The 14,027-nt window shown below is 48.1% G+C and overlaps 1 protein-coding gene across 1 annotated transcript in view; it reads right to left on the reverse strand.

Moving 5' to 3' along the window:
* Window positions 1-14,027, reverse strand: part of nectin1a (nectin cell adhesion molecule 1a) — a 98,686-nt gene that overhangs the window by 27,692 nt on the left and 56,967 nt on the right. The gene's annotated exons all lie outside the window — the stretch shown is intronic.

A 14,027-nucleotide genomic window follows, 5' to 3' on the forward strand; every position in this document is an offset into this window, starting at 1 on the left:
GAATTCTATATTGCTGGCTAGGGGTAGAATGTTATGTACCTATGAAGTACTGCCTCAGTGACAAGCATTTGTACCTTTTTAGAAACTTTCATTGCTTTATTTCTTAAAGAGTGCTCTCTCAGGAATATGGCACTACCCATCTCTGCTCTCAGGAGTCCATTGGCCCTGAAGGCTGCTCCTCACCCACTGACAGTTATCAGGAAATGATGGATGAAGGAACAGTGGATAAGCTCGAGCACAGATATGTTCAAAACTCGAAAGTACGAAAGTATCTTGAGACGAAACTGAGCAATTGGGATGAAAACTGAACAAGACTGCATTGGAGTGGACAGCTAAAGAGGTCTGGTCATGTCACAGTGTCTGGACTAAGAGGTACTCTACAAAAACACGGATACAACCCACACACTTTCTCTCCTGTATCATGCACACACACACACACACACACAGAAATACCAAAAGCCATCATGCTGCTAACATACGCCCATCTACACCAACAGCTCTATAATGTGCATTCATCTGTATTAATGCACAAAACATTCCACACCTTCTCGGCACTTAAGTTGATGCAGTGGGTGGACAGCTGAGCACACCATGGTCCAAGCCGACGTGTATAGGGCCTTCCTAAGCTTAACTAGCACTGAGTGTCACTCATTGAGCCAGTGTGCAGTGACTGTGTGCTTATACAGAGGACAGAATCGGGTGAGGGCAGCCACAGTGAGGACAGACACATTAGCAGCACATTAGCAGCACATTAGCGTGCTTGTGTGTGGCTACAGAGTGTTTCCACAGTAGCCCGTCAATTAGCCCACAGCACTAAGTCATTTCTGCACTGTTTCCATGTACCGTAGTGTGCAGGAAGTAGTCAATAGACTACAGTAGACGGTAAGTAGTCAGTAGGCACGGTGATGTGTGTGTGTCCCAGCGCCATTCATCACTCATTTGGCTATCTGTTTTCTGTCTATGTATGCGGATGCAGTGAATTAAAATGGTTAGAGATCATTATTTTTGTTTCATGAAATTATTTATTTTTATTACCCTTCCCTCTCCTTTCATTTTCATGAATCTTTGACATTCTTATACTTCGGCAATTCAGTCTGGCGTTAATGGTTGGCTGAAATAACTATTGAAGAAACAGTCTGTCCATCTTTATGAGGGGTTTACACAGGCGCTTCCAAAGTAGATGTAATTGCATAAAATCCAGCGTAAAACACAAGGTAATGTTATTTTATACAGTTATAATATTGTTCAGCTCTTTGATGGCTCCAGCTGACATCGTAGTGCACAGAAGTGTCACCCTGTCTCCCGGGTCAGGACACAGTCCATCCATTCCCACCTCCTTCCCCCGTTATCTCCCTCCATCGTTCCCACGTCCCCCCTCCCCTCCACCGCGCCCCCACCCTACCCCTGTGGGGTTTTAACAGATCGCCGTGTCATAGCCCGCGAATCACAGCCTGTCCATATCGTCTCCATCGGTCCCAGACTGTCCCCAGATCCCCGCTGGGTTCGGCCCCTTTCCGCGGTCACACACACACCACCAGCCCTCGCCTTCCCTCGCCAACAGATACCAGAAAGTAACCGATAAAGAGCGATTGCTCATTTGTACGCCCCCGCCCTTGTTTACGTTCTTCTGAAGTCGACGCCGCATTCTCGTGGGAGATAGTAAGAAATTCCCCGCGACTGTTCATGCCCCTACACACACTCAGCAGCTGCGGAAGCGCCCCGGAGCGGATTCTCACAGGAGCGGGGTTGTGAAAGCGTGGCGCTCGAACAGCCTCCGGCTACGCGTAGCGCATTCCGCGCGCGTCGCTAGCCGACCGACCGCGGCGCTAGCAAAACCCCGCCGCCAAGGCCCTGCTGCTTTTCATTCAGCTGCACGGCGAAAAAAACAAAAAAATACATCCATCTCAACACATTTTTCAGCCTTGAATATAGATGTACATCTTATTTCTATTACTTTTTTTGCTAAATAAGGCAAAGATATTGCCAAGGAAGTGAGACGCGTTTGACTCATTTCAAGATTTGCCGAGGGAAGCTAATATTTTCTACTTGAGTCTCATTAGAAGTCAAAAACACTTAAGTCTGACTTTTTTTTGTAGCGTGTGTTTGAACGGGAAAAAAAAAACGTATCACATAAAATACGTAAAAGGATTATGGGTAACCCGCTCTCCACACCCGCCCGCTCGCCATTGGTCGTGTTTGGGGAAGCGGACAGACGGTTATCTCCTCCTCTTCTGTGCATCTGCGGTTGCTCGGTGACGGGATTAGGCCTCTGCAGAACCCCGAGGAGCAGACTGCTTAACACAGCCACCTAGTTTACACTCAGATAAGGCTTATGGGTAGTGCTCTAAAAATAAGGGGGGATTTGTGAGTGCCAGGTTCACAAGGACACTGGCCGTCTATATGGAGGTTTACTGTCTCTCTTTAGCTGGCTAGGCTACACCACGTGCGGTGATGATAGTGTACGTGAGTGTGGAGCGCAACTCAACCGAGGGGCCTGTGTGTATGTGTACGTGTGTACATGTGTTGCTGGCATTCTCTGTGGGTGTGTGTGACTGTGTGTAGTAGCTTGCATTCTCTGTGGGCGTGTGTTTGTATGTGAGTGCATGTAGCTGGCATTCTATGTGGGTGTGTGTGTGTGTGTGTGTGTGTACATGTGTGAGTGTGTGTAGCTGGCATTCTCTGTGGGTGTGTGTTTCTGTGTGTACGTGTGTGAGTGTGCGTAGGTTGCATTCTCTGCGGGTGTGTGTGTGTGTGTGTGTGTGATTGAGTGGATTTTGAAACACCTCTAAAAACCACACACGGTACAGGGCGATGCACAGCCCGGGTAAGTGTCTCAGGTGCGTAGGCCAGCTTTGGACCGTGAAAATGTAAACCACACTCAAAGCCTCACCACGCAGGGTGGAAAGGCTCTGCGGTCCTCATGAATTATTTTATGCATTACAAACCTGTAACATTTCTATTATTTACCTCTGCGTGGAGAAGACATACTGCAGACGCAGCATGAAGCTGTTTATTATTTTCTTTCCCAGAATCCTCCTGTCTCTAAAATGCATTCCGGGTCTACTTTCATAACATACACCTGTTTCTCGGGCGAGTCGAGATTCAAGACACTTTTAAATTGATCTCTTCGACAGACCTGACAAAGGCTTCCCTTTCCTAACCGCATTAGCAGCCTGGAGTCTGCAGCAATTTGCAGTTTGGTACAGTTATTTCAGGGATGGCTGAGTGACAGACGGATCGACTCAATCAGACAGGAACTGGCGAGGTTCGTCTGCTCCGCCTGGGGGAAACACCGGCGTCTCGCTGCACATGCGGCGTGTATGCGTGTGCATCCGTGTGTGTGTGCATGCTCGCTGTATGTGCGTGTGCGTACGTGTGTTTTGTGTGGTGCGTGTATGTGTGCGTGCATGCTTGTGTGCACGAGTGCCTGTGTGTGTGCGTGCATACATGTGCACGTGTGTGTGTGCATATCTATGTGTTCACGTGTGGGTTTAAGTTAACAGAGACCTGCATTATTTCAACACATAAACCAACCCTGCGGTTCATAACCTCACCTATGGCAGTGTTGATACAGAGCTGCAGCGTAGCGCAGTGGGCCTGCAGCCCTCACTGTAAACACCAGAAGAGCAGAACACAGTGGTGCAGAAACAATCGGAGCCACAGAACTTTTCCAACCCCCCCCCCCCGCCCCCCCAAAAGTGCACGAGGGGCTTGCAGCTGAAAATAAACAGCGGCCCACACAGAAGAAGATGGCCGGGGGGGGAGGGAGGGGGGGGGGGGTCTAATTACCGAGCCCTACCGCTCTGTATACTCGGTGACCGCCTCAGACTCACTCAGGGGGTAATCAGCGCTGACGGCGGGGAGGGGCGGGGCAGGGGACGAGCCCCTTAATGCCGGGGTAGGAGACCCCCTGGGGAACGGCCCATTCATTCACATTCAGCGGCCAGCTCGGGGGGTGGGGAGAGACTTCTGAATTTGGCGGGAATAAGAGGAAATGAGACGGAAGTCTGTCCGCTTCAATCGTCTGGTTGCAGCCCCCAGCCTGCCTGGCCGGCGTTGACATCCCCCGGAGCCTCAGAAGGGAACGAGACGGAGGCCGGAAGACGCCCCGGCACAGGGGCACTACTGACATTGATCGTTCACGGTCATTTACACTGGAATTACATACCGTACCTTTCATCAGCCCTGTTCAAAAATGATACAGCAGTTCACTTACGGAGGGGGGGGGGGGTATTGATCTTAACTAAAATCAGCTGAGGAATTAGCTTGACTTGAATTAGCAGAAGACCATGCCCCTGCACAGGGGGAATAATGACATTGTGCATTAATTACTCATTATTCTGGATATATAGGGCCTTTCATCTCTGCTCAAGAAATTATGCAGTGGTTCGCTTAAGACGGGGGTAGGTGCGGTATTGATCTTAACTTGAATTAGCTGAAGAATCAGGACCGTGACCTGGCTTCAGTCAGACACGAGATGCCACATGCTTAAGCTGCAGTACGCCTCGCTCCCTTTACACACGGCTGCAGACAGACTTGTGAGGACAACGCGACTTGTGAGGACTCCTACGGAGTGTAAAAAGGACCTTGAGCAGTGACTGAGAATATTAAGCTAATATTAAGCGCTAAGCCCCGTTTCCCCCATTCAAACCGGCGTATCCTTGGAACCAGAGGCTTACGCATGGAGTGTTTCTTTCTAATCAATTACCGCACATTTCCCTCCGAAGGACCTGCTCGTTCATCCCGCTAGGGTTTGTTTTAGCTTCTTTACCTCCCCCCCCCCGCGGCTCACAGGAGGCGGGGTGGGACAGGGGGTGGACGAGGTGGGGGGCAGAATTAAAGTTTGAGTTAGCAATTGCCTGCGGAGCCACCCATGAATGCTTGGGCCGGATGCCAGAACAGCTTGTAGGACGGCCAAGGTCATGCTTTTGGCGGGCTAACAAGTTTGGGCAGACCTCGTCGGAAAATATCAGTCAACGCCCTGTCCAGGTAACATGGAATATAACGACGCTATTAAGTGTATCGTATGCCTTTCCATTTTCCACCCACCAGATATAAGGTTGATGTCACTGTAAAAATACCTCCTGGCTCATAGGAGGAATATATGCAGTATTACCGCAGCATCTGCTCTGCGGCCACAAACCCACCAGAACCGCTGCCAAGATGGCCGCCCGTCTCAAGTGACTCATTATGTACAATTGGTCTTTCCTCCTCTTTCCTGACCCCAGGCCTTTGAGAGAGTCTGCCTCGCCGGCAAACACAGCGTTCATTACGGCAGACAGGGCACATGAACTCATCCTTCAGGAGTATTTCAGCTATTGATTTAGTCCTCAGGCTCCCCGCTACTGAAAACCGTAGAAGAAGAAAAATTAAAATGGCTGGCCCCTGAGTCTTCCATGGGCACGCTCTCGAAACGGCGAGGAAAATAAGGACAATGCTGTTCGCAAACGCACGGCGGCCAAAGACGGACCCGCCAGGGTTTCCCGACTCTCCCACACAAACTTCACGCACGGTAAAGCGACCGAAATTCGAGGACGTTTCGTTCCTCTTGGACACTTATGTTACTGTGCGGAGGTTCCAATGAACCCGCGCCCCATTAGCCTAAGCTGTTTAAAGCAGCAGCGCATGGCTTTCCAGCAGGTTAATATTTCCCATCACCCCTTATCTGACTGCGGTAACGACATCAGACCCAGGTCAAGTGCTTCATTTGAAGTGCTTTGCCTTTGAGGTTCCGGTTCCCGCACATCGAAAAATAAAAATCCTGTCACATAGATCTGGAACAAAGTTCTTCTTTCAAGTTTTGGTTAGTTAATAACTGTGTTTCACTGAAAAGAGAATTTAGAATTTAGAACTTTAATGGCAAGCGAAACGTTTAACCCTATCAGCCCCAAGCCCAGTATGAAGTGGCTCCCTTCAAAGGGCTTTTGGAAAATACATTTTGTAGGGGGTTTAATCAGTGCTCAAAACAATAGTGTAGCAGTCATTTTGATTTGTTGAAAAGGTATAAGGTCAAGAATGAGGAACTCTTGAGATTTTACACTCGAATGCCATATGGCACTCTTGGCAACAAACGGGTTAAACTAATTCCAAACCTGTTGGGGGTTGAGAGGAAATGTCGTTGGCAGTATTGTGGGATGTTGCTGGCAGTTGAGGGGGCAATGAGCCAGATGAGAGTCTCAGCTCAATGCAGTGCACAGGTCACAGAAAAACTGCAAAACAACGACCGTCCCCCGTCCTCCCCACACCCAGTCCACCCTCCGCCCGGCGGCTTTCGCTTCCCGCGGCCGTGACAGCGGGCCTGACCTTCCGCCGTCGGACAACGGGCAGTGCGCCATTCCACTGATTAATACCCCTGGAAGAAGACCGCGGTTAACCATATTAGAAAGCAGAGGTCACCGTTTTCAGCACGGCTGGCCGTACCGAAATAAAACAAACACCCGCTCGCAGAAAAAATGAGAGCTTTATCTGCTCTCCTCTGGAAATATATTGGGGATTATTGACTAAGGTTAGAGTTCACCAGCACAAATGCAGGATGCTAACACGTGTCTCTTTCTGCGTGGGCTGAGAGAGGGAGAGCTTGTCCGTTACATGATATTAAATTACAATATTCATTTGCTCAACCGATGCCCTTAACCTGAAGCGAATGCCATAGTTTCATTTGTTTTGTTTCTGTTGGCATTTGCCATGTTTACTCAGATAAACAGCGCAGATTAGAGGTGTTACCGAAAATGTAGCCTATAATGTCAGTTGTAAGATCCCCTGATTCCTGCCTGCAAAAACCAGTGTTTATGAACCGCTTTTCTGCAACACCGGGGCAATGTGTCTTTTCTCCTTGACTCAGAAAACCTGCTGACTCACTGAAAAAAACCTCCTCATTAGTGAACAGGTAGTACCGCTACCAGAGTCCCCGGCACTCTCCGTCTCACGGCGCGGTGGCGTGTGTCTGTCTGACGTTAATTAGTGAAGGATGGGAAGGACCGGGTTCATGTTCCTCCGGAAGGTTCTGAAGTCTGCTCAGCCGCTGTCACAAAAAGAGTCGGCGGACCAACTTCCTCCCAGGCGGTGCGACTGCTCATTTCCAGCTCGATCCCCAGGGCGACCGCCGGAGAGGGTTCGACGCTGCGAAACGCGGTTATTAATCAGTCGCGGCATTGGCCTACAATATGACTTCACCCGCCAAAATAAATAGAAAAAGTTTTCAGAACTGGCGTCATGCATGCTAAGATAGCATCGGTAATGTCTCCGCAGTGACCCGAGGTCACCCTGTTCAGGGCTACGTGGGAACAGCCAAGGTGCTACCTTGACGATACTGCTATTATGTGAAGAAAATCGAATAACGTAGGTTGCATTATTAGGTAAACGTTACATGAACTGACTAGTTTAACTGGAATGAACTTGAGTTTAACACCAGAAGCCCGCTGGTGTTCCCCTGTCCCAGAAAATTCCAGAAAACTTTAAACAAGGACAAACAGGCTGAGTGGTTTCGGTTGTGCAGAAAGCGCGATGATGTCATATACATGACCTCAGTCCTGATACCAGATAACGACGGGTCGCTTGGCAAAAAACTCCGAAACCATGGAGGTAGAAAACAGACCACAGGCTTCGGATCTGTCAATCATTATAAAGGGGGAACGAGTGTGTAGAAGCCAGCTGCTTGCAGTTAACAAAAGAGCAAGGGCCAAACCATGAGTCATTACCCAATATCTGCTCACTGATTGGCCAGTCTATTACACACACTGGAATTGTCCAACATGAATGAAGAGTATGGTGAATAAAATCGCTGTGCTTGTCGAACAGGAAATGGTGGATGACACATAATGTGGAACTCAGCCTACAGTATATATCCACACCTGTGCTATGTGTACCGACAACAGCATGTTGTGCGTGAAATGTTTATGCATGACAGTACACAAATACACATTCAATGTGAAAGCAGCTCTTACAGAGGTATTGGACTACTGGATCTATTGTACATTGTTAAAGCTGAATTAGCACGTTTTACAGTGGAGTAGAGTGTGACTGTGTGTGTGCATGTGTATGTATCCACACATTTGCACCCGCGCGTGTGTGTGTGTGTGTGTGTGTGAAGTGCGAGACAGAGAGCATGCTGTCCCTGTGGATTGGCAGGAGAAGAGAGGTAAACTCACACTGAGGAAAACTGGGCCAGAAAGCCCCATCTCATTTTAATAATGACCACCCCCAACCCCCTACCCCCCTAAACGAAAAAGCTAATCCTCCAGAAACACAGAGAGGGGAAAGACTGAACAGCCACATCCCTTAATCCCTGTAAATAAAGCCATGTTCGCTAAACGCCGTACCAACGCAACGGAACGCACAAAGGCACCACCTCCCCTGTCAGCTTAAAATCTGAGTATTTAAAAAATAAACCATATCTATACATTCATACTGGGGGTGGGGGGGTGGTTAAATGCTATTGGGCGACACGCACACAGAGAGAGATCCATGATGATGGATTACAGGCGATGGCTAGGCCAGGATTTTGAGGGTGTTAGCAGAGCCTAGAGGGAGAGAGAGAAGTGGGGGTGGGAAGGGGGGGTTGTCGTGCCGTGTTGTGGTGGTGTTATGTGACAGGCTAACGCACAGCAGGCTAGCCGTGGGACCAGATTACAGCACTCAGGATATTGAAGTCCAGGATTCGGTCCAGCTGCATAAGGACATCATCTCCCGCTCCGCTCCCTCGAGCTAATGCGGGGAAAATAGCTGCTGCCCCTCATAGCGGAGAGGGAGTTCAGCTCCGGGCCTGTTGCACATCTGGAAGAAGCCTAGACTGAAGGCCTTTGAACACGAGCGACGGTTAAAAAGAGGGGAAATAAAATGGCTGTGCATGACAAAGGCTAACCTCTGTCACAGGGGATGTTGTTTGAAACGGGAGATTAGTCATCGGGCACGGATCTTTCGAGGGCAGGCAGAGGAACGGAATATACCGAGTGTAGCCTTATCCGCTCGAGCGAACGGACAATGTCGGCGGCTAAACTGGAAATCGCTCCCGGTTGCAAATTTATAGCCCTTTCCCTCGACCCTGGTTCTGCTCGTGGGGTGAGCGGTCGCGATTTAGGGATCGTATCATTGTCCTCGCGGCTTTGTCCGAGGTAGCGGTGCGACACGGACAGTCCCGCCTGCTTTGGAACTTAATCAATTTTCGAGCAGCTTGGTTACGTCAAGGCCAGCCGAAAAAAAAAAATCCCTCCACTCAGAACTCTTAGCCACACGGGGACAGTAAGAATTCATCAGCAAGGACCACATCATTAGTGCTACGTGATCCACTGAACTTTTTAAAGATGACAATGGAGACCGTAATATTTGACCCCATAAAAATCTCACTGAGCCACCTAACCACCTGAGCCATGCAATTCTACCACCTAAGTAACCCTTTTTTCTGCAGGGGAAACTGCTCAGCACTTCATAGACATATTACGGAAGCACAATTGCAGGTGCCACTACATTTTTGAGTTATAGACGTCCTCTAGTCATTCCCATTGCATTTTTACAATAACATAGCAGGAACCACGTGAGCTGCAGAGATGACTTTGTAAAGGAGTCAATGTGCCTGCAAGCTGTTTGAGTTCTTTCCTACTTCATTATCGATTTTCTTTTTTATGCAAAGAATCCTCCAAGAAACCTCTTAGAGCCAAAGCCTTGGACATATTAACTCAAAGTGACCTATCAAGTGTACAAAAAGACTATGTACGGTTTCATACACACATTCTCTGATGAGATGTCCATCACAGTCGAGGATATAAAGAGAAGAAGAATGAGACGGAGGCAAAGAGTGGTAATCGATATTTGATGAGGGTGCCTTAAGTGAAATCCCAGCTTCAAATATTAGCTTATTTTATTTTATTTTTTAAGCTAAATTATCCCTCTCCCTCTGCGACTCGGCTTTCCCAGGGGCTTATCTTTACATAAAAGACATTCAGAAGCTAATTTTCTTAAAAAAAGAGTGGAATTGGCTGTTCTTATGAATTGGCAGGGCATGGTCTTTTATTGCATGTGTCCAATAATGAGTGGTATCGAAAACAAAGTGCATGGACCTCGCTAATATAGATTGGCCCACTGCACAGAATCAAATCCATGCCATTACTGAAATGAGACCCATTATCAGGCATGCTGATTGTTCAATTGTAGCTTAAGGGGGTAGTTTTAGACAGATTTGAATGCGCTGTTCTATGGTCAATGTGTGGCCTCGCACAAAGCCCACCCGGCTGCTGTCACACGTAGGTATGTTCCAGAAGATTCCGGGGCTAATAGGCCCCATACTGCACAGCCGACACGTCCCTGACCGTGCAACCACGCCGGGCAAATGTCAAGCACGAACTCACACGAGGATTCCTCCACACTGATACAACTTCATAACAGTTCCAAAAAACTGTAAATCTGCTTACATATTCTTCCCTCCCACTGTCACTTGGAGTCCTTTAAAAAAATCCTAAAAACAGAAGCTCTGCCATTGTAGATAACTGTGAAAAACATATCAGAGATAAGCTTTCATGAAAAGGGGGGAAAAGGAATCAATACCATATTTTGAAGGTTGTCATTGCGGCGGGAGAATTTGAGACTGTTATCGAGTTTATCCTGTCGGATGATGACTAAGCAAGAAAGCTGAGAAGAGTCAAAACGGAGACAGTGGTCACAATGACCTGGAAGAAGAACCATCTCATTGAGCAATAGGTGCCCTCCCTCAGTAGGACAGTTAGTTCTGGCACAAGCAGGGCACTGGAGAAAATGTTAAATGTTACAACCGTTAAAAAACGTTTTCCCTGTTTTTATAGCGTGTGATAGTCTTCCAGATGAACAGGGGAGCATCTGGTGGACAGATGAGAAAAGGAAACCACAAAGCCAGGGGGACATCGATGGAAACTGTTGACTGCGCTGCGCAGGACCGGGTAAGAAGAGTCGCCAGGCATCTCTCTGATGTTTCCAAAACGCTGAACTCGTGTACCGTGCGCTGACACAAGATGCTTGGGAAAGGAACAGATATAAAATGCCCCTGACATTGAAACCACCTCAGGAAACGGAAAAACCGAAAGCTAAGCAGAGACCGTGATTAATATAAACCTCACCCTCTCGGGCTATTCTATATCTCCCTAATGCTAATTTGTGATACTCAGATTCATGTGTGAACCTTAACCGTTTGGTTTCCTGCACCGTTCCTTTTTTTGCTTTATCTTCCTGTGTGACCCTTTCACATATGCGATTACCTCGATGACTCAAATTTAGACTAGTTAAACTGAACCGAGCGGAGGCCTCCGCTCGAGGATTTGCGTCTGCTCTTCATTTGTCATTTCCGTCGAACCCCATGGCTAGCACGGCTGCCGTGACAGCGAACGGAAGGAGAATAGAAGGGATCCGTGAGATTTAACGCCGTTTCGAGAGGCGTTTCGCGACTGTGGTTCAGCACGACGAGGAACTCATCACCGATACATCTGTCAGCGCGCTAATGCACTCGTCTCTTCCAGGATTCCACGAGGACTGTCATCTTTCGCTGCCGGATGCCTGTCTGCCTCGGTGGTAATCTGCGGAAACTCCATCAGATCATTTGCTGAAACAAAAAAGGCTGTGCCATTGTGACAGGTACGGAAACGCACACAAAGCATCGATCGGTGGACGAGCAGCTCAGGACAAATCGGTATGAGGATTCAGGCCTCAAAGTGTACCCCTCCCCTACCAGACTGATCCACCATTTTGTTAACTTGCCACCTGCCATCTCAGGTAGGTATCATGGGGGAATCAGCTATGATAAAATATGTCTGAAATTCCCAATGTTTAAGTCTTTTTTGGAACGGAATCTGAATGCTAGTTGATGTTATCCTATTCCATGAAGGCCAAGGCACAGCTTACATTTCTGCACGTCAATATGACAAGAACAATCTTTAGAATCAGTCCATGTACACGTTTCCAGACAAGATGTCTACACAAACTGTCAAACTCAGAGTCAAACTTTTAACTGCTTCGACAACAACAGATCCAGGAACTGCACTATGCAGCACGAAAAACAAAAGCACTAATAGCTTATTGAGAGCTAAAGAAAAAGCCAAAAAATATATTGGTAGCTTATAGGTAAGGCACTTCTTATTTATTGACATTCAGCAACTGAAACTTTCAATGAAATACAGTACAGTGTCATACAGGGGGATAGCTAAACACCTGAAGAATTATGCACACCAGAAAGCCAGACACTACTGTTGACTACACTAGCAATATAACAAACTTACAGTAACTGAAATAATGCTGTTGGGCAGCTCATTTGGATAAAACACCACTCCACGGTGCTTGGATGAGCTCCATGGTCTCCGGTTGAATCCCACTGTGGGATTAGGGGTTCATATTTCATTGCTCTCTTGGCACAAATTCCCCCCCTGGGGATCAATGAAGGAATATCTATCTAGCCATCCTTACTGGTTGATCTAGTCTTCTGGACTGCATATCACCGCTGCATATCGTAGGTCTTATTTCGGAAGAGAACCACAGATGTTAAGATCGTAGCAGATAGTTGGACAGTCCAAATTAGGTTGGGAATGCTCATCCACTGTTACATCCCTACTAAAGATACATCATTACAAGCATTACACCACTAGTCTTTGTTACATTTTGTTACATTATATTCAGTGCTAATCAAAATATGTTAATGTCATGTCCATCAAAAAACAAAATATATTTTTGGGGCACGCAATATATTCTCTTTGTACTACAAAGGTCCCAAAGTTAAATGAGTTTATGTGGGGTGGATGTGACAGCAGCTGTGTTGTCTGCCCTATAGGTATGTATAATTACGCCTTTTCATCCCAGAGACGTTTGGCAGTTAAATTTAAAGGCGTTTAAATGCGAAGTCAGGGGATCCATGGCAACTGACTAAGAGTGGCAGGCAGGCAGACTAAGACAGAGGCTGTGTTATTTCACAGTGAGGAACGAGCCTGCAAGAATGGAAGGGTTTTTTATCCGATGGGCTTTGATGAGGAAGAATAAGTCGATATATAAATACCCAGCGTGGATGGAGTATGATTCTGTATGACTATTGATCAGAGGCTTTTTTTTGAGAGCGGGCGAGGAGGGAGTCATGGAGCTATTTCACGACTCAATTAAGCCGTATTGAAAATACCGTCACTCACTCAATCGCATTACCATTAAAGGAGAGCTCTGTTTGCGGCCAAACGAGGCGATTGAAATTCAGAACCCGCGCTCCAAGCGGCAAGTCGTCTTACGGGAACGCGCCATCCGTCTTTTTCCGGGAGAAAGCGGCGGCCGGGGAAGAATCCCAATTCGGCCTACCTCTCCAGCTAAAAAAACTAAAATAAAAAAAAGACGACTCTTCCCCCCCCCCCGATCAATGCTCAAAAAATGAGTCGGTGAGCACTCCGGCACTAATTAATTGACACTTAAGACACAAAGCGCCCGCAGAAGTCGATGATGTGGGCTTTTGGGCGAACGTGGCCACGGGCCTAAACAGAAAAAAACAACAAACAGTAGACCGTGCCAAAACCGCAGAGGAGGCGAACACTGTCGCTCTTTCTTCCCCCACGCCCCCCCGGCGCCCGCCCCACTTTGGCAGGAGGCGTCTCTCATGGCTCGCGTGGCCGCTGAGGACCCCTCTTTGCGCTCTTCCTTCCTCCCTGTGGCCCTCCCACCTCCCTCGGGGAGCCAGACATTTCGTCCTTTGACGAGACTGACAAGGCTCCCCGGCGGGGCTGATTAAAGACTCCAATGTCAGAGGAGCAGGGCAGCTGCGGAGAAGAGCGGGGGGATGGGGGGCGCTTCTACGCCTCCCTGTCTGGCCGCGGCCCCCCCCCCCCCAGACCCCGGCCAGGTGTGCCCTTCCATCAGCCCAGGATCGATATCCTCGCTCAACCCCGGCGCGCTAGCCGCACTTTAGAGAAGCGAGTAGTGTCACACGGCAAAGCCCAACCTGAGAGAGGACTGAGGTTTTTTTTTTACAGCTGAGGATGCACAGAAAATGCAGTGCCACTTACATTAAATTGGTGTTACCTGAACTTGCCTTGGAAAGCTGTTTG

Source organism: Conger conger, chromosome 7 (assembly GCF_963514075.1).
Source record: "Conger conger chromosome 7, fConCon1.1, whole genome shotgun sequence".
Lineage (NCBI taxonomy): Eukaryota > Metazoa > Chordata > Actinopteri > Anguilliformes > Congridae > Conger > Conger conger.